The sequence below is a fragment of the Catharus ustulatus genome, chromosome 5 (genome assembly GCF_009819885.2).
Source record: "Catharus ustulatus isolate bCatUst1 chromosome 5, bCatUst1.pri.v2, whole genome shotgun sequence".
Classification (NCBI taxonomy): domain Eukaryota; kingdom Metazoa; phylum Chordata; class Aves; order Passeriformes; family Turdidae; genus Catharus; species Catharus ustulatus.
The window spans coordinates 74,416,545-74,437,579 of NC_046225.1; positions in this window are offsets into that span (position 1 = coordinate 74,416,545).

Sequence of the window (21,035 nt, forward strand, 5' to 3'; positions counted from 1 at the left end):
GTTTTGTTTCTCTTTTTTTTTGCTGCAGAGGAGTTTGAAGTTCTCCATTTCCTGGGTGTGCTACAGGAGCAGCAGAGTTGAGACACTCAGGCTTTTAATGAAGTTTATGTAAATTTGGTGATGTTTATACTTAGCAGAACAGATTTAGGAGTACTAATAAAGCAGCAGATGAGGCGTAGAAAAGAGCTGGTGAAGTTTTCCCCCACTGTTATTTTTTACCTTCCTCCCACCATTCCCAACAAAAAGAGTCTGTTTCTGTTGCCAGCTTCTCTTCACAACAAGAGCTTCTGAAATGCTGTTTATCCCTCAGATGCTGCTGAAGCATCTCCCAGTTCAGTTTTGTCCCATTGCTCCCCTCCAGGAGCAGCCAAGAGCAGCCCAGTCCATGTTTGTTCTCCGAATTTTTCCCCAATTCCACGTTGGGATCTTTGTTCACTGCCAGGATTTTCATTTTTAGGAGTTGAAGGAGTTTTTTCCTTTGGGAGGAGGGGAGGGTTTTACCTTGAGTTTGGAGTCAGGGTGTTGAGGATGAGCAGGATGAGGAGGATGAGGAGGAGGAGGGGGAGGCAGAGCTGACCCTGCCCAGCGCTGGGTGGTGATTTCTGGTGCTTGTGGCTCCAAGCAGAAGAGCAGGGGCCACCAACAGAGAAAAGTGACCCAGAAAATCCTCAGAAGAAGGTGCTTGGCAGCCCCACCCCTCCAGCCACACCCCCACAACCTCCCTGAAGTATTTTCTGCTCAGCCCAGGAACCCTTGGCACACTTGAGGAGCTCCCCTGGAATAAAGCAGCCAGGAATTCAATGGGATGAACCCTCTGGACACAACCCTGAGCTCTGGGGTGGCCCTGCTGGAGCAGGGAGGTGGCACCAGGTGACACCACTGTTGTCCCTTCCAGCCTGAGCCATGGTGGGGTTCTGAGATTTACAGAAATTTCACGATTATAACCCGCGCTGAGTATAAGCTGCACTTCTGGGTGCAGCAACTTTTCATTCTTTGTCCATACATAAACCACACCTGATTATAAACTGCACATTACAATACAGAGTGTGATCAAAGGTATCTGTTCTATCACCATCTGTTGATGCTGGGGCAGTGATCCTGATCTCCACGGCAGATATTCTGCTAATGGGCCATCCATTGAAACCAGGCAGGGCATTGTTCTTTATCTTTTCACAACCCATCCTTCCTCCAGCCAGTCATTTTCTGCTCATGGCCATTGAGTCCCACTGTGGCACTGATAAAATTACTGCATCCCATTGGGAGTTGCTCCAGCCAGGGGGAAGAGCCCAACATTTCTTACCAAGATAAAAACAGAGGTTTTGGGACACTAAGGGAGCCCCTTTCTCCACTGGACTCCAGAGGAAAACCGGATTTCTCCACATCCCCACTGGAGCTGCGGAGGGAAACTGCACCTTGTACAGGAGCACTGCTCCAACTGAGCCACATCTGTCACTGCAGGAGGATGCAGCCACCATGGAATGGGACTGCTGCCAACACCCTGCCTGACGGGTGTCAGGTTGTACTCTGACTGTGTCAGGGTTTGGGGTTTGTTCTTTGTAGTGCTGTATTTCTATTTTAATTTCCCTAGTAAAGAACTGTTATTCCTATTCCCATATCTTTGCCTGAGAGCCCCTTGATTTCAAAATTATAATAATTTGGAGGGAGGGGGTTTACATTCTCCATTTCAAAGAGAAGCTCCTGCTTTTCTCAGCAGACACCTGTCCTCCAAACTAAAACAGCAACTTTTCATTCTTTGTCCATATATAAGCCACACCTGATTATAAGCCACACTTTGGGTTTGGACCAAAATTTTAGTCAAAATGGTGCAGCTTATAATCGTGGAATTACTGTACACTGGATGATGGATCCTCCCTGGGCTGATCCAGTTCTCCATCCCTCCCTGCCCCTGGCATCCCACAGAACTGCTCCATCTGCTGAAGGAGAGCAGCTTTTCATACCAGAGATATTCTGATTCATCAGAGGCCAACATGAAATGGAAGCTTGTGCTAATTATTAAAAGCTACCAGGCTCTGCTGCAGAAATAATGACAATTTTTCCTATTTATGGCACCTCCATGCTTTGCTTTTCATTAAGAAAAAGGACAAGGTCTAAATTTAGGACTGGCATGGTCAAGGTTTAGCTTTGAGATGAGGTTTCACCACACCTTTCCTCTAACAGAAGGAGAATCCTGGAAAATATGAAACCTCCCCATTTATTAGGAAGCAATCATGAGATTAAATTTCTTTTTATAAGAACTGATAATCTGTTTCTTTTTACTGGAGAGAAACCTTGCAGGGGTTTCATGGCAGTAAATCCAGACCAGCTGAGCTGAATCAGACCCAGATTTTCATGGAACCACAGAATTCCAGTTGGGAAGGGACCTCAAGGAACATCTGGTCCCACCTTTCTTGGCAAAAGCTCGGTCCAGACAAGATGGTCCAGCTGAATCTTTTCAGTGGGAAAATCCCCTACTTCCACTTCTTGCAGAATTTTTTTCCTCCTTTACCCAATCAGAACCTCACCAGGAGTGACTTTTCCATTATTTGTCATCTTTTCCATGTGATTGCTCGTAAAAGGAAAGTCTCCATCTCCTTTGCAGCCCCTCTTTAAGCACTGGGGATGAGGCTCCTCAAACCCATTCTCAGCCTTTCCTCACCTGGCAGCTTTGATTGTCCTTCTCCAGCCTGTCCACATCTCTTTGGAATAGCAGAGACCAAACCTGGAATGCTCCAGGTCTGCCAGGTGCTGGGTAGGGTGGAATAAAATAATGAATTATCCATCTCTGCTGGGTCTTTTTTTTTTTTTTTTGGCACAAGGAGCAAGGAATTGTGATCCACCAAGATCCTTTAATTAGGCAGAGCTGCTGATCAGGGAGTTTTGCTCCTGGCAGGGTTTTTGTGGCTGTTGGGGACATCTGACACCGTCCCCTGCAAGGGAGGACTCCAAAGTCCCAGTTCAAAGTTGCCCATTCTTGGTTTTTATCTGTTTTCCTCCAGCTCATCTGGGAGAAACAAATAATCCCCTGGATCAGCCAACAACGTCCAGAAACCTCCAGGAGCATCTTCAGGGCGTCCTCCTTGCCATGAGCATGAACTGATGGAATTTTCAGCATTTCCCTGGGGAAAAAAAGGGCAGCAGGAAGGAGCTGGGTGGAGAGATCCTTGAAATGGGGATGCTTCTCACACAATCAGAGATTTATTTTGGAAAAGATGAGTTTTTCCAGCCTAAAAGGTGCCTGAGTGATCCTGGATCACAGGGATGGGAAAGCAGCAGCCACTGATGGATTCACAGAATTTTCACTGAATGCTGAACCTCGCTTGAATTTTCAGCTGCAGCTTTTTATTTTCTGGGAACCTGTTATGAATCTGAGCATCCCTGACTTAAGGTGCTGAAGGAGGAGGAGGAGGACACTTCTAGAAAAAAAAAGTGTTCAGTCCAGGAACCAGCTGTGATTGCTAAATCAGGAGATTTAGACACAAGGGGGAAAAAATAAAAAAAAAATCAAAATGACGGAAAAGTTAAAAATACAGCCTGAAACGTGGAGCTGCATTTCACCCTGCTTTAACTACCAGATCCTATAAACCAGGGAAAAAGGGGACAGAGCAGACACACAGGGCTAAAACCTACAGGAAAAATAGGACAGGAGGAGATAAATCAGTCCAAAACTCCCCCCTTAATTATCACACAGAAGATTTTGCAGAATTTCAAGCGTGACTTCATCACCTCTGGCACAGAAGGTGCTTCCCAGAAAGGAGATGTTTTGCTGCTCTATTGGTCATCAATTTTGGGACAAGTTGATTATCCCACTAATTGCTGATCAGATACCAGTGTGGTGCTGAGCTGCCCAAATTCCTGAGGGCTTCTCCTGAAGAAATTTTGGGGATTTTCCTTTTCCAGCCACTTGTGGTGGTCCAGGAGGGAACTGGTGAGCAGGGGATGTGCAGCTGACAGCTCCTGACGTGTGGGTGAGTCTCCTTAATCCAAGTTTCCATTTTAAAGGGAAAATGGGAACTTCCAGGCAGGAGGATTTATAGGCAAGGACTTAACAGTTAAATTTATTCATGGCTAAACTGAGGAGCCCAGAGTCATTAAAGCATGAAATTGTGCCAGTCAATTAAAGCGTCAATCACAGCCAGCCTCATTTAGGAGAGCTGCTTTAATCCCAGGAAAAGAACAATTTTTTGGCCTGGTGAGAGAACAGAGAGGCTTGAGGTTGGTTTTAGGGGAATAGCAGCTCCTCAGTTACTGTTCAGACATTTGCCAGTGGTTGTTATTTTTTTTTTTGCACGCAGATGATTTTCTGCTGTGCTCCTTCCAAGGTGACTCGTGTTTCTGCTCCAGTAGAAACACAGATGCAATTTGAGCCGGAGATGGAGTGACTCGAGTGGGCTACACAGCAAACAAACAAGGCAGCTCATCAGAGAGACATTTAAACCAACAAATAGCAGAATTCTGGGGCATCTCTTGCTTCTCAGCAGATGATGGATTTTCCTTTTGTTTTAAAACCCAAGCAATTAGATTATTCTGCCTGTCACTTCGTGCAACATGTGTTTATTTTATTGGCTTTTAAAGTGTTTTCCCCTCCACTCTGGATGGAATTCCTGGAATATCTATTGGTGATATTTGACTGATGGTGACTGTCATTTGACAGAACAGGTCACACACCTCATTGTAATGAAGGAGAAACATCTCAGAGGGGATTTACTGGGAGCTGGTTGGAAGTTTGGGTGTTGGATAGGATCTTTTCTTCCTTATCCACCAAAAAATCAGGGAAAAGAGAGAAAAGAGAGTCAGGTTTGGAGGAGAACCAGGAGCTCAGATGTGAGCTTAGAACCTCCAGTGCTCTTGGCACACCCTTTGTGTTGGGTTATCTTAAATGAGCACAGCAGCTAATAGTTGCTAAAAAGACTGTTTATTACAAAGCAAAGTCACAGTCACCAAAGTCTATGCTAAGTTTAGTATAAAGTCCTAAATAGAAACCAGAAGCTGCTCTTATCAAGGTCCTGGGAAGCTGATGTTGCTGCAGCAGCTCCTGTCTTCTTCTGGGGTGTTGATGATGCTTGTGAGTGAAGCAAAACAGAGCAAAATAGAAAAGCAGTGGTGAAGAGCAAACGGCAAAAAGCAAATGGCAAAAAGCACCAACTCTCCCCAACACATAATCTTACATAGGATTTTTCCAACAACCTAACATGTAAATTCGGATCACTACTTCTTAACCTATGAGAATTCTAATTTCTTAACACACCAGGATACATATAGACTACATATATAACCTATCTTGTTCTATCTGAAAAATGTAAGCAATATTCTCACTGAAGCCCTATTTTGTCTAAGCATGGTCTCTAAACGAGCTTCTGGAGCCTTTTAGTGTGTTTTTCAACCTTCACTAGAACTTGTACTTTTACTCTGGCATCTGAACCTCTCATTCACTAAAAGCACTGCAGCTCACACTAAAACTTACTGATTGTCCTGGTTTGGAGGACAGGTGTCTGCTAAGGAAGGCAGGAGCTTCTCTTTGAAATGGAGAATGTAAACCCCCTCCCTCCAAATTATTATAATTTTGAAATCAAGGGGCTCTCAGGCAAAGATATGGGAATCAGGAATAACAGTTCTTTACTAGGGAAATTAAAATAGAAATACAGCACTACAAAGAACAAACCCCAAACCCTGACACAGTCAGAGTACAGCCTGACACCCGTCAGGCAGGGTGTTGGCAGCAGTCCCATCCCATGGTGGCTGCATCCTCCTGCAGTGACAGATGTGGCTCAGCTGGAGCAGTGCTCCTGTACAAGGTGCAGTTTCCCTCCGGAGCTCCAGTGGGGATGTGGAGAAATCCGGTTTTCCTCTGGAGTCCAGTGGAGAAAGGGGCTCCCTTAGTGTCCCAAAACCTCTGTTTTTATCTTGGTAAGAAATGTTGGGCTCTTCCCCCTGGCTGGAGCAACTCCCAATGGGATGCAGTAATTTTATCAGTGCCACAGTGGGACTCAATGGCCATGAGCAGAAAATGACTGGCTGGAGGAAGGATGGGTTGTGAAAAGATAAAGAACAATGCCCTGCCTGGTTTCAATGGATGCCCATTAGCAGAATATCTCCTGTGGAGATCAGGATCACTGCCCCACCCTCAACAGATGGTGATAGAACAGATACCTTTTATCACACCCTGTATTGTAACCCAAGACACTGACTTACTTACTTACCCTAAAACTTAAACTTACACCTAAACCTAAACTTATGCTTAATCTTCTACTTAAACTTCCACTCTATGTATGGGTGGCTTGACATCTTTCAATCCATCCAAAGGTTTTAATTCAATCCCTGCTCTCTGATCTCTGCCTGAGGGATCCAGGCAGGCTCTTGTCCCACTGACTCCAACACTCAGGGGGTGTAACAATGCTCAGGGTGGCACTGTGTCACAGGTGGAGCTTGGTGCAGAGCTGAGATGCCTTCCCACTCCTTAGTGAGGGTGTTTCACCTGCTGCAGGTGTGTCTGGAGGGATTTTGGGGACTCTGGGGTCTCTCCCAGAAGCGCAGTTGTGCTGGGAGAGGCAGCAAGGCTGGGCAGGGAGGAGATGCTGCTGAGCTGCCTTTGCCCTCTCGTTTCCTTTCCTGCAGAGCTGCACATCCAGGGACAGCCCTGGCTGTGGTGGGAGCCAGGAGAAAGCTCTGGGGGGTTTTGGGGACAGCTCCAGAGCCTGCTCTGGCTGCAGTGGGGCACACAAGCTTTGTTCCAGCTCAGCTTCCCCTGGTGAAAACCCACCCTGTGGGCTCTGAACCAAAACCTGCTGGGAAGGAGAAGGATTTGACAGGGAGGTCTCACAGATGTGTGTGTATAACAAAGATTTGTGAATGTAGAGTCTGAAACTGAAAACTGAAAGCAAGTTTTGATATAGAAGAATTGCTGAGCCAGTCTGACTGGGTAGCTAAGAAGCCAAAGGGTAAAATGAGTTGGGAGGGGTTTTTATGACTCAGAGCAAAGGATAAATTCATCTTAAACAAAAGGATGTTTTTACCAAGCAAAAAGATTTTCACAAGCAAACAAAAATGCTTGTTGCAAGTAGAAAGAAAGGTTTTAAAAATTTCTACTGCAAGAAACTAAAAAAACCCTCAACTTCTAGCTTAAACTGTATCACACTAACTTTTAGTGATTAGAAAATAGTAACAGGAATATGGCAATGTCAGTAGTTGTGATGGGCTATAGGTAACAGTGAAGGTATTGATTGGTTGTTAGGTTTTAAGATGCTCTGCAATGAAAAGTATATAAAATCATAATATATAAAAGTATATAATTGTAACCAGAACTGGAATTGGCTTCAGACAAACCCACAGCTGTGGCTGTCAGGCTGTGAGCTGTCACCCACAACCCATGAAATCCTGAATCATTTGGATACAACGAACAGCATTTTAAATGAGAAATAAATTGCTATATTGTTTGGATACAATAGACAGCATTTTAAATAATAAATAAATGACTATATAATTTAAATACAATAAACAGCATTTTAAATAATAAATAAATTGCTATATCATTTGGATACAACAGACAGCATTTTAAAGAGCCACCTAAAGTCCAACATTCCTCATTTCAGCTCTAACAAAAACCCTCCTTAAAAAACCCCTAAGGTGTGTGGCTGGCACATTCCTCTCCTGAATTTCTCAGTCTGCAACTGTGCTTTGTGCAGGAAGGAATGGGGATTTTTTTTCTGGCAAGTTTTTTCTTTTGGGTTGTGCCCTGTGCTGGAAGTGCAGCACCAACAGCAGCAGCAGGTCTGGTCCAGGACACACAGTAAATTTAGGTGGTTTGGCTTGAAATTCGAATTGCTGAGGCCAAGGAGGTCGAGGAAGTTGCTTTGATGTTTGTTGGAGGAGGAGGGTCTGGAGCACCAGTCCCACCCACCTCCCTTTCCAGTTTGTTCCAGTTGCCCACATTGATGGTTTGGGTTTAAAGTGACCTCAAAAAATCATCCAGTTCCACCCCTGGAGCAGGGATGGAACCACCCCCCACCATCCCAGGGTGCTCCAAGCCTCATCCAAGCTGGCCTTGGACACTTCCAGGAGCAGCCACAGCTTCTCTGGGAAATCCATTCCAGGGCCTCACCACCCTCACAGACAAAAATTCCTTCCCAATATCCCATCTACCCCTGCCCTCTGGCAGTTTAAAGCCATTCCCTTTATCCCATCACTGCATATCCCTGTAGTAAATTATCACACAAAAGATTTTGCAGAATTTCAAGCGTGGCTTCATCACCTCTGGCACAGAAGGTGCTTCCCAGAAAGGAGATGTTTTGCTGCTCTATTGGACATCAATTTTGGGACAAGTTGATTATCCCACTAATTGCTGACCCAAATTCATAAAGAAATTCCTAATTCCTAAAGAATTCCTTTTCCAGCCACTTGTGGTGGTCCAGGAAACACCTCTGACCTCCTGGGATGGGCACATTGTGTCCCTGCTCTCCTGCTCACCTGTGTCCAGCCCATGCAGCAGCTGAACAGCAGAGGAGCAAAGAATTTTTCTTGTAAGAGGAAACAAAATGATTTTTTTTTTTTTTTTGGCTCATCCTGCCTTGACAGTGAAATGTAAGACGTCATATGATTGCTCTCTATAAATATCCTGAGCAGGGAGTGAAGGAAATCAGTGCTAGAAATAAAAAATCATGGAAAGGTCTTGCTGCCAAGCTGGAATCTGCCCAGACCTTCACCTTGTGGTGAAACACCCCAGGCTGAAAAGAGGGGGCTGAAAAGGTCCTGAAAGGGGAAAAAAACCACAGCCACTGGAGCAGTGGAAGGACCTGAGACAGGCACATCTCGCTGTAATTTGTGCAGTTAAAACCAAACCTAGCTAATTACCAGGCTGCAGACTATTTTTTTTTTTCTCCTTCCCACCTGCCGTGAGATATTGTGAGGTGGGAAAAAAAAATAGCACAAGTGCAAAGAAAAGCCTTAATAAAAGCTTTGGAGGGATGTAAGTGGGTCTCGTCTCTGTAGGTATCAAGGTAACTTTTCTCCCTGCTCAGAAGAAGTTTTCCAAGGCTGGCTCTTTGATTTATTGTCCAGATCCTAAGCTGGAACATTTCTGCCTTGTTCTGGCAGTAAAGAACAAAAGTGCTAAGTGTGAGGTGTCCACATTGTGTTTCATTTTGCTGATGGATGTTTTGACAGCCAAGAGATTTCTCACTATGCTCTCTTCTTTTTTTTTTTTTTCCTGTTTTTTCTCCATCACTTATTTTTATAGGACACTGGGGGTTGGGGAGAGAACTGAACTTCCCATCAGCTGGTGGCATTGTGTCAGTCAGAGAGATGTTTTCTGGTTAAATCCCAAATAATGTCTTCTCAGCTTTCCAAAAGCTGTGATATTTTTGAAGCATCACTGGCTTAGTCCTGGTGGCGTGCGAGATGTTGCAAGTGTGTATTTTTATTTTAATCCCTGAATTAAAACAAAGATCTCTCCTCATTTCCTTCTTTGAGGTTCTTGGACCCTTCCAGGTCAGCCTTGACCTTGATTTGTCACGTCAGTGAGGCTGAGTAAGCTGAATTTGCCAGTAATGAGCCTGAAATGTTTCTTTTGGGTCAGTTGAAGGAAGGCTGAGGTTCCCCCAACCCCTCTGGGGACTTTTGCACGTCCAGCTGAGCATTTGTGCTCTTGTCACACTCAAATTAAAACCAGGAGATTGCTCTGAAGGGTCACTTCAGCCCAAGGAGGAGTGGAAAACCAAGCTGGGCCAAATTTCTCTCCTGGCACATCCCCAGGAGACCCAGCTGGGGCAGGGGGGTGCTGGGATCCTGCACTGCTTCACCCCAGCTCTGACCCTTGGAGAGCTCCCAGAAAACACTGAAATACTGCAAGTTTTCCCCTCCAATATTGTCTGGTTTGGGTTGGAAGGGACCTTAAATCCCATCTCATCCCACCCCTGCCATGGGCAGGGACACCTTTCATTATCCCAGGTTGCTCCAAGCCCTGTCCAGCCTGGCCTTGGACACTTCCAGGGATCCAGGGGCAGCCACAGCAAATCTGGGAATTCCATCCCAGCTCCTCCCCACCCTCACAGGGAACAATTCCTCCCCAAAATCCCATCCAGCCCTGCCCTCTGGCAATGAAGCCATTCCCTGTGTCCTGTCCCTCCATCCCTTGTCCCCAGTCCCTCTCCAGCTCTCCTGGAGCCCCTTCAGGCTCTGGAAGGTCTCTGAGCTCTCCCTGGAGCTTTTTTTTCTCCAGGCTGAACTCTCTCAACCTGTCTCCATAACAGAGATGCTCCATCCCTCAGAGCCTCCTCCTGCTCAGAATTTCCCCAACTTTTCTTTGTCAGAAATTGAAAAGTTTCTAACCCATTTTGGGGTCTGTTTTTAATGGTGTCACACCCCCAGACCACAGCAATCCTTATCAGTGTGGGATTTCTGGGTCAGAGCCCTTGGCAATCATGCCAAATGTTTGGATTCACTTCCCAAGACACACTTACAGCCCCAGCTGTGGCAGAGTTTTACTCAGGAGAGGATTCAGATCAAATTCAGGTACCTCCAGCACTGCCATCTCCTCTAAGCAAATCCCTCAGGGCTCCCTTTATTGTGTCTGGAAAGGAACAGCTCGTTTAGGATGAAATTAATCTCATCCCTACCAGACATCTCTGTTTGGTCAAGGAAATATCTTCCCAACTTTATTTCTCCCCAGCAACTGCAATGGGAGCGTTGTGCCATTTCCCTGAGCATCAGCAGAAATCTAAAATTAGACATCTAAAATTAGACATCATTTCCACCTGTGGTCCATGGAGAATTGTGAATTCTGGTGAAGTTTTTTTTGGTGACTCTGGAAACGAGATGAGTGGAGATAAGCTGTGTGTCCAGATACTGCGAGGATTTGGGAATGCAAAAAGTGAAAGGCAAAAATCTCATTTTCTAGCCTGTCAGATCCAAATCCTTTTGAGGTGTTGCCTGAAAGAAATTCCAGGAAACATCTGGCCTTTGAGGTGCAGCCCTCATCTCTCCCAGAGCTGAGCTGAGTTGAGTTGAGTTGAGCTGAGCTGAGTTGAGCTGAGCTGAGTTGAGCTGAGCTGAGTTGAGCTGAGTTGAGCTGAGTTGAGTTGAGCTGAGTTGAGTTGAGCTGAGTTGAGCTGAGTTGAGCTGAACTGAGTTGAGTTGAGCTGAGTTGAGTTGAGTTGAGCTGGGTTGAGCTGAGTTGAGTTGAGCTGAGTTGAGTTGAGTTGAGCTGGGTTGAGCTGAGTTGAGCTGAGTTGAGCTGAGTTGAGCTGAGCTGAGTTGAGTTGAGCTGAGTTGAGCTGAGCTGAGTTGAGCTGAGTTGAGCTGAGTTGAGCTGGGTTGAGCTGAGTTGAGTTGAGCTGAGTTGAGTTGAGTTGAGCTGAGCTGAGCTGAGCTGAGCTGAGTTGAGTTGAGCTGAGCTGAGCTGAACTGAGTTGAGTTGAGTTGAGATCCCCTGGCAATGGGAGTGCTGTGCTGTGACCCAGGACAAAAAGGGATTTTGACACTCCCCAGGGCAGCAGCTCAGGCCTTTTAGCTCCTTTTTCACTCCCCAAATCCCTGCTGCTGTGCTGGCAGAGCCCTTGGGCATGGCCTGAACCCCATTCCCAAATTCCTCAACCCAGGAGCAGAATCTCCATGTGACTTGTGGCAGGAGAAAAGTTAATTTTCACCAATTAAAACCAATTCCTGCATCGGGAGACTGCCAGAATAATATTTCTCCAGGCCTGAAATGCCTGAAATACCCCCTGCTTTGGGAATATTTATTCCCAAATATATAAATTTTCCCTGTTTTGGGTGGCAACCACGTACAGCAGTGGCTGTGCCCAAGATTTGCTCACCTCTAGGTCTGACCTTTTCACTCATTGCAAAATATTATTGGAGTTTCTGTTTCAATTGCAGCTCTTTTTGAGGATTTAGGACACTGGATAATAGAATTTCAACCTAAAAATGGGAGGGTGTTGATGTATTGGTTTGCTGATGATTGAACAGATTTATTCTTTTCTAGGCTCTGGTAGCTCATCTCTGCTGATGTATTTTCCTTAAGGCTTTTAAAAAATATATCAGTGATTTTGATAAGAAGGATATGCTGTATTAAAAAAAAAAAAGCAAAAGTGGAAATCTGCTTTTAAAAAAACATCTGGAATTGCTGGATTTTTCTTCCCCTGATCTTTGTTCTGGCAGCTTTTTCTCACAGGGATATTTTTGCTTTCTCTGTTACATCTCTATTACTCCTGCCATCATTTTTCTAAGCACAGACACAGCCTTAGATCCTTTCTCAGAAATGTGCTGTGGGGTGTTTGCCTGTTAGAAAACAACCCTGCATCGTGCACTAGTGGGAAATAAATGTTGAAGGGTTTTGGGGCTAAAATCTGATGGTGCCAGAGATTTTCTGATTAGGACCAATTTTCACAACTGTATTGGGTGCCCAACAGAAAAATGCTTTTTTATTATTAAATCATATATTTTGTTTCTGTTGCCACCGTGCAGATTCTACAGCTCTGGCTTTGTGCTGACAAGGTTTTGATGTCTCAAGGGGTTTTTTCACCCTTCTCCCAACACTTTTCCAAAACACCAGGAGGACTCTGTGTCCTGACCTGGCTCTGAGAGCCAAGACAGCTCCAAATCCTATCCCAGGATCTGGTTGAGGTGTTTGATTCCCCAGGGAGGCCATGCCCAGCTCAGGGGCAGGGCTGGGTGAGCCTGGCTGGTCCCCAGGGTGCTGAGCCTTGGGCTGCATCCCAGGAACAGGATTTCTGAGAAACATCCCTCTGCTTCCACGCAGGATCTGTTCTTGCTCAGGGCTGTTGGCATTTTGATGTATCATGAAGATCCAGCAGGGAAGTGGCTCTTGAGAAGTGACAGCACAAAACTCTGATTAATGTCTCCAAGGAGAGTCAAGCAGAAGAGTTTCCTTTGAGCTGCCTCCATTTCCATATGTAGCCCAGACTTTGCTTGACAGTGCTGTAGAAATGGGATGCTTGGAACAAGCACGGCTCATTATCAGGAATATTTTCCCTTCAGCCTTTAAGGAGAGATGAAAAAACCCTCCCAAAGCTCTCTATAAAAGATCCTGGAATGTTAATTCCCTAATTAACACATCCAACACTCTCCCATACCACCCCTACCTGGGGGTTTGAGTTCTCATTTAGACCTGGGATGGGAAGGACCATGGAAATGAGGAGTTAAATATTGGTGGAAACCACCCAGGACCACACTCCTGATCTGTTATTGTTTCTAATTAACCACAGAATGTCCTGAGCTGGAAGGGACCCACCAGGATCATTGATCCAGCTCCAACAATCCCACCCTGAGCATCCCTGGTGTCCAAACCCTCCTGGAGCTCTGGCAGCCTCGGGGCTGTGCCCATTCCCTGGGGAGCCTGGGCAGTGCCAGCACCCTCTGTGTGAGGAACCTTCCCCTGATACCCAAAATAAACCTCCCTGACCCAGCTCCAGCCATTCCCTGGGTGCTGTCCCTGTCCCAGAGCAGAGCTCAGAGCTGCAGACCCTGATGAGTGTCCCCTGTCTTCTCCAGGCTAAACCAACCAAGAGACCTCAACCACTCCCCTTTAAACCACCCACCATTTCCCAGCCCTGCTTTGGTCACTCTCTCATATCTTTGTTTCCTCCTTTTCATGGCACCAACTCCCAAGAGGTTTCTGCAGTTTTTTTTTGCCACTTTCACCCTAACACAGGGCCCAAAGCTGTGTCCTGGGAGCAGGATGAGCGAGGCATTGCACAGCCTGGAAGTGCACAAAGACATTCAGATTCAGACAAAGGCCAGCTCTGAGCATTGTCACACACTGTCACCAAGTGTCTGCCACTCTCTGCCTCCCTCCTCTCCTGAGTGCTGTGCTGACAGACCTCTGGTCACACTCAAAGGGTTGGAAATGTGATGGAAAATAAGATGGAAAAGTGGCTCCAAATAAGGCTCTCAGATTTCCTCGTCACTCAGGAGTTAATTTTCATTGTCTTGAGCAAGTGCTGGCAGTTTCCAGCTGCCCCCCAGCACAGCACACGCTGCAGCCTATAAAGATTTTTCTTTTTTTAATTGCTAAAGGAGCTCTTTGCCAAGTAGTGCAGAGTCCTGGTGCTGCTGTCCAAGGTCCCTGTGCTTGGTGGGAGGAGCAGGAAAACACCCTGAAAACAGCCTGGAAATAGTCTGGGATTAGTAGTGGAGAAATGCTGAGAGAAGAGTGAAAAAACCCTTTGAGACTTCAAGACCTTGTCAGCACAAAGCCAGAATCTGCACAGTGACAATAGAAATAAAATATGATCTTTAAATTAATAGCAGTTAGCACAGAGCTTGGGAAACAATACAAAAAGTAAAAATAATAAATAAGTAATCTGCTTTACTTGGAGGGGCAGGTTCAGGGTTTGGATCCAGCAAATCCAAAAGATGCTGGAACCCAGCAGAGTTAGCACAGAAATCCTGGGAGCTTCTCTGGGTGTGAACATCTCCTGGCTCTGACAGGAACCAGCTCCAGGATGGCTTTTCCTGCCCACCCAGGGTGAGGGAAATAGAAAAGGCAGAAAACTCTCAGAATCTGTGTGAAAGCAAAACTTAGCATGGAGGAATGCAAGAATGCAGATAGGCAAGGACAAGAAGCAGTAAGGCTGTGTAGAGATAGACCTTAGAAAATATGTTAAGCAAGATAACAGAAAGATGTAAGTTTAATAATGAAACTTTATCCATTATTTTTAAACTAACAGCAAACAAGCATTGTTAAAAGCAAGGTAACTTTAATAATTGGCTTAAGCAAATATCTGTAAGCTTTTAACAATATCCTGTTGGCTAAAAATCTTTTAAAAGCCCTTCTAACAGAGAGATTTTGTCTGGTGTTGTTATAGCAAGAGCTTTCTCCATCTCCTTGTCTCACCTTGTAATAAGGCTGATGCCCTGAAATAAAAGCTCTGAGACCCATCCTATAAAGGAACCCAACACCAGGTGATGTTTTTGTCCAGCATCCACAGGATGTGGAGCTCACCTGTATTTGTGTCATCCTCCCTCAGGCTGGGTGTAGAATTCCAGAAAGGTTTGGGTGGGAAGGGACCTTAAAGCTCCCCCAATTCCAAACTTGTTTGTGAGGGATGCCCAGCTCCCAGATTAAAGCATTTCTATGATATCATCTTTCAACTCCTGCTTTCTGAAATTGTGTGTTCTACATGGAAGATTTTGGCCTTTAAAAATGTGGAATTGCCAAAGCAGAGCTGTCTGCTTCCTTCCCTGGGTGCCAGTGCTGAGAAGGGCTGGAAAAATCCCTTGGAAGTGCCCAAGGCCAGGTTGGAACAGCCTGCTCTAATGGAAGGTGTCCCTGCCTGTGGCAGGGGGTGGAACTGGGTGATCTTTAAGGTCTTGTCAACCTAAATCATTCTCTGATTTTATGAAATATCCACTTTTTTGGTTTAAAAGGATGATTTGAAGTGGTGACCTGCCCATTCATCTGGTGGTGTTGGGGTTTTGCTTAAGCTCCATCTCAGAGTAATGCACAAGAGGGAAAAGGAATAGCCAGGCTCCTACAGATCTTGCATAGTGAAACATTTCCAGATTAAAGTGGCAATGAAATAAAGAATAAAACCCATTTCTTACCTAAGGACACAGATGGGAAGTGTCTTGCGGCTGCCTTTCAGTTTAATTGACAAGAAACTCAAAATAGCAGGAGCTTTTTCACATGGCAGGTCAGAGATCTGTAAATCATCCTGCCAAAACAATCTGGATGATAAATCAAGTGGGAAATGAGACAAATCATCCAAAACCTAAAATACTGAAGTTGGAAGGGCAGCCTGGAGGCTTCTGAATCTGTGCCATGCCCAAAGCAAAGCCAGGTTCAGAAGCAGGTCAGGCTCCTGAGGCTGAGGTTTGAGTTTGGCCAAAATCCTCCTCAGTTGCCACCATCAGCTTCTGCTTGCCAAGCTCAGCAGTGCCCTGGGCACAGCTCCTGCTCATCCAGAGCTCTGATTTGGGGTTATTGCCCTGGGTTACAATACAGGGTGTGATAAAAGGTATCTGTTCTATCACCATCTGTTGAGGGTGGGGCAGTGATCCTGATCTCCCTGGGAGATATTCTGCTAATGGGCATCCATTGAAACCAGGCAGGGCATTGTTCTTTATCTTTTCACAACCCATCCTTCCTCCAGCCAGTCATTTTCTGCTCATGGCCATTGAGTCCCACTGTGGCACTGATAAAATTACTGCATCCCATTGGGAGTTGCTCCAGGCAGGGGGAAGAGCCCAACATTTCTTACCAAGATAAAAACAGAGGTTTTGGGACACTAAGGGAGCCCCTTTCTCCACTGGACTCCAGAGGAAAACCGGATTTCTCCACATCCCCACTGGAGCTCCGGAGGGAAACTGCACCTTGTACAGGAGCACTGCTCCAGCTGAGCCACATCTGTCACTGCAGGAGGATGCAGCCACCATGGGATGGGACTGCTGCCAACACCCTGCCTGACGGGTGTCAGGTTGTACTCTGACTGTGTCAGGGTTTGGGGTTTGTTCTTTGTAGTGCTGTATTTCTATTTTAATTTCCCTAGTAAAGAACTGTTATTCCTAATTCCCGTATCTTTGTCTGAGAGCCCCTTGATTTCAAAATTATAATAATTTGGAGGGAGGGGGTTTACATTCTCCATTTCAAAGAGAAGCTCCTGCCTTTCTCAGCAGACACCTGTCCTCCAAACCAGGACAGTTATCCAATCCCAGATGAAAGATTGAGCATTCCCTGTGGAAAAACAGGGGGTTACACTGAGCCTTGCACAGAAATCGAGGATAAACAATAATTTCCTGAACTAAATATGGTTTGGTGCCTTGAATATAAGGAAGGGTGGGAAGGCACATGAACCAAGCTGTCCTTGCCCTAATATTTTTCCCAAAGTGTCTCCTGCTGTTGGAAAAGGAACTGTGGGTTGAACAGATTTTTATTTCAAAGGGAAGAACGTGGCAAGGAGCTGCAAAATCATGACTGGGCTGGAGAGGGGGAACCGGGGTGAGGCAGGGATCAGCCAGATCCTAAAGAGCTCAGCAGCTGGTTTAAAAAAAGGAAGGGAGGCACTTCTTCGCTAAATAGTGATTAAATTGTGGAACTCATTACCTCAGGATGACAGAGTGGGGAAAAAATTAAATAGAGGGGAAGAAGAGAAGCGTTGGAGGTTTATAAACATTCCAAGAGTGCTCCTGGCTCAGCAAGCTGTGGAACCGTTAATTGGTGGGACAGGGAAGGATTCCACAAGGGTTTTGTTGAATGCAGCCCTGGTCTGTGCTCCAGGCTGGATTATCTCAATGTGGTTGAGATTCCTTTGTCCCCAGAAGGAGGAGGTGGCAGGAATCCCGTGGAGATGAGGAGCAGGGTGGGATTGCTGAGCTGCCCCTGCAAATCTCTGTTGGATCCCAGAAATCTGGGATTTTTGAGCTTTCTGGCACTGACCCCCTGGAGAGCTCTGCTTTTGATTTGAAGTCTTGGACAAAGCTTCCAAATTTGAGTGATGGAGTTAAACTCATGGGTGTGTAGTTAAACAGAAGTGTGATTGCACATGGTGAAGGGTTTGGAATTCAAGGTTTTTGTAATACAGTGATAGGTATGGGACAAGATGGAGGATTTGGGGTGGTGTCTGTTTTCAGTGTCTTTTTTTTTTTTTTTCATGGTTTCAGGCTGTGGTTTTTGGTTGGACAGTGCTGCACTGGTTATTGTGTTGAAATGATAAATAATATAAGTGTTAATTGTCTATTGGACAGTTTTTTTGTTTAGCTTTAAGAGACCTTGTAGCAGCTGGATTCATCTCCATTTTGCTCATTTCCAGCAGGTAGTTAGAGGTATTCCTGAACTTTCTATGCTTTAAATAAGATTTAATAAACAACCAAACCTGAACACGAGAAAATTAATTTTCTTTGTGTGTTTTTTAATGCTAGTTCTAAATAAAGACAAAAAAGCCTCCAGACAAACCACAAATTAAGTGGCACAGAACACCCCCCATTAGAACCTCCAGCTCTGCCTGTCAGTCCACAAGGAGCTGAGCTCAGAGTGGGGACATCCAGGATTTTTGGGGAGAAATTTTTACTGTTTGGGCTTTGCATCCCTTGCCTGGCTTTGCTCAGAGTCGTTATCAAAACCCTACAAACCCCCGTGGGGGGTTTCTCAAAAATGCCTTTTCTCCCCTGATCTCCCTGGCTGCATTCCTGTATTTCCCCTGCACAGGGAATGGAATAAAAAGCTGACTGGAGACCTACTCATTTAATGCCTGAATTAGTTCAATTTTCTCTGCCCAAGGCTCCTCATTCTTTTCCACTGCCTTGCTGTTGGCCTGCTGGGAATCTCTCATTGTCTACAAAAGTTTCTCTCGTCCTCCTAAATTGGTGATTTTCTCCCTGAGCTCACATTTTTGCCTAAATATGGACTCTTTCAGGGCTAATTTCTCATCATAGTTTGCTTAGGCACACGTGTGTGTGCGCTAAAATCAGTTTCAGAATGGCTCAGATTTATTTTTAAGACAGGTTTTTTTTTTTTTATTTTTTTTTTGCAGATACCAAAAGCATTGATTCCTGTCTGATTAAAAAAAAACCCAACAAAACCCACGGAGTATTTTCAGCATGATTTAGTGGCTCATCTACAAGGATCTTGACTGGCTTAACTAAATGCTTGGTGCTCACTCGTGTGTGGAAAAGGCCCTGGTGGCTTTGGATGCACGTTATTTTATTTAACCCAAACACAATTTAATCTTGGGGAGTTAAAAAGCCAGAGTTTAGGCTGATGTCTCAAAGCTTGAGTCAATCAGTACTGGGAAAAACAAACTACCTCATTATTTTTTGGAGCTTTTAGAGGAGTTGTTGCCTTTAAATATTTTTGGATGCAAATTTCTCTAATTGTTTTTGGGAAGAAAGCTTTCTTTTTAAATTTTTTTAATTCATATTTTCATTTTAAGCTGTAGAAGCATTTATCAGGTAAACCTCGAGTGCAACAAGACATTCAATTCCAAGTCAAGGCAAACACTGATTTTTGGTTTGTTGTGTTTTTGTTTTGGTTGGTTTGGGTTTGGTTGGTTGGTTGGTTGGTTTTTGTCTTTTGTCTTTTTTGAGTTTTGTTTTTTTGTTGTTGTTGGGTTTTTTGTTTATTTTGTGGGTTTTTTTGTTTGTTTTTTTTGGTTTTGTTTGGTGGGGTTTTTTGTTTTTTGTTTGGGTTGGTTTTGTTTTGGTTTGGGGTTTTTTATTGTTTTTTGTTTGGTTTGGTTTGGTTTGGTTTGGTTTGGTTTGGTTTGGTTTGGTTTGGTTTGGTTTGGTTTGGTTTGGTTTGGTTTGGTTTTTCTGAGACAAATAAACTGTTTTGCTCAATCCCTTGCTTAGAATAAATTTGGGGTTTGGATCATCCAACATCTTATTCTTTCCCTTACTCTTTTAATTCTGGAAGAGCCCTCAAACCAGTTATTTGCATGATTTCATTTAAAAGGTGAAACACTTTACATAGCTGTTTCATAGCTCTGGTGCAGAATACTTTCAAGCAGTGACAGAAACAACATCAGAATAAGGATGCTGAGAGGGATGAAACAAAATTATGACTTTTTTAAGGCAGTTTAAAAACCCCTAAGACAGAAAATAAGTGAAAGGATGAGCTTAGGCACGGCAATAAACACACTGCAGATTCTATTAGTGCTGGATGTGAGCTGGGCTGTCCTGGGGCTCTCCCCCCTGCCAAGCCAGCCTGAATTAGCAGCTGGTCACTCTGGATGCAGACAGCTCTGTCAGAAGGGCAGGGAAGGAGCTGGAGGAGCCAAGGGAGGAAATCAGAGCCTGCAGGAGCTGCGTGTCCCCATGGCAGGACAGGAGCAGTGACAGCTGCTGCTGAGATGTTGTGGCAGGGGAGATGCTGGCCTGGAGTGTTTTCTGGGAGAAAAAAGGGTTGGTTTTGTGCAGCAGGGCTGAGATGGGCAGTCAGAGCGTGCCCTACAGACATGGTGTGTGGGACTCCAGTTAAATCCTTTAGGATCATTCCTGATTAGGTTCTCTTTCAAATCTCTGCTCTGTCTTCAAACATCTCCCTCTGGAGACAGCAGCTACAACCTCCCCTGCTCCTCTGTGCAACTCTGACTCCATCTGTGAGGAACAGCAGCTCAGAGAACATCTGGGCACATCTCTGCCCAACCTCCCAGTCCCTTGGGACATTCCCAGTGGGCTCGAGCTGCTTTCCCAGCTGTGACCCACCAGTCCAAACTGGAAATCTCATTTCTGTAGAAAAAGGGCAGGTCTGAAATGAGACAGGAGAGAAATGGCTGCTGAGAAGAGGCCAAATGAGAACACAGAACACATCACAGGGGAAATATTGCTGAGCCAAACTCTGGCAGAACATCCAACACCCAGCTCAGACATGGATGAGGGCCTCAGAGCTCCTGGTGGTGCCAGAGCTGGGGCTACACCACACATGCCAGATAAAGCAAATCTGGAGTAAAAAGAGGACTACAAACAACTTTCCCTGAACCTCAGCAGTCTGGCTGTGACAAAAAAACCCCAAAGATGTTCAACAAGAACTGGAGCAGACATCAACAACCCTGGAATTGCCCAAGGTCTGGTTGGATGGGGCTTGGAGCAACCTGGGGTAGTGAAAGGTGTCCCTACCCATGTTTTTAAGATTATTTTTTAAGGTTCTTTCCAACTCAAACTATGTTGGGATTTTATGATTCTGTGATCAAACGGCAAAGGTTTGTGGGGCTGCATGTTTGATACTACAATGGTGATCATGAGAAAAAGACAACCACAGGAAAACAAGTCCCACCACCACAAAAAAAGTTAAGAGACACTTTGAGGTCAGAGAGATCAAAGATTCTACACCAAATAAGGAAACCAAACCTTTTTTTTTTTGGTTTTTTTTTTTTTAGAAAAAGATAACATCATTCAGTGTATTTTTTTCAAGCTTGCTGGACATCATACTGAAACACCGTAAAGCTGTCAGGGAAATTATATGCTTTTTTCTGTTGTCAACCAAAGCGTGCTTTTATGGAGTCAATTAGCCACAAATGATGAGCACACGTCACTTGTCTGGGAATGAATTACAGTACAACCCAATAAACACAACTGGCTTTGCTCTCTGA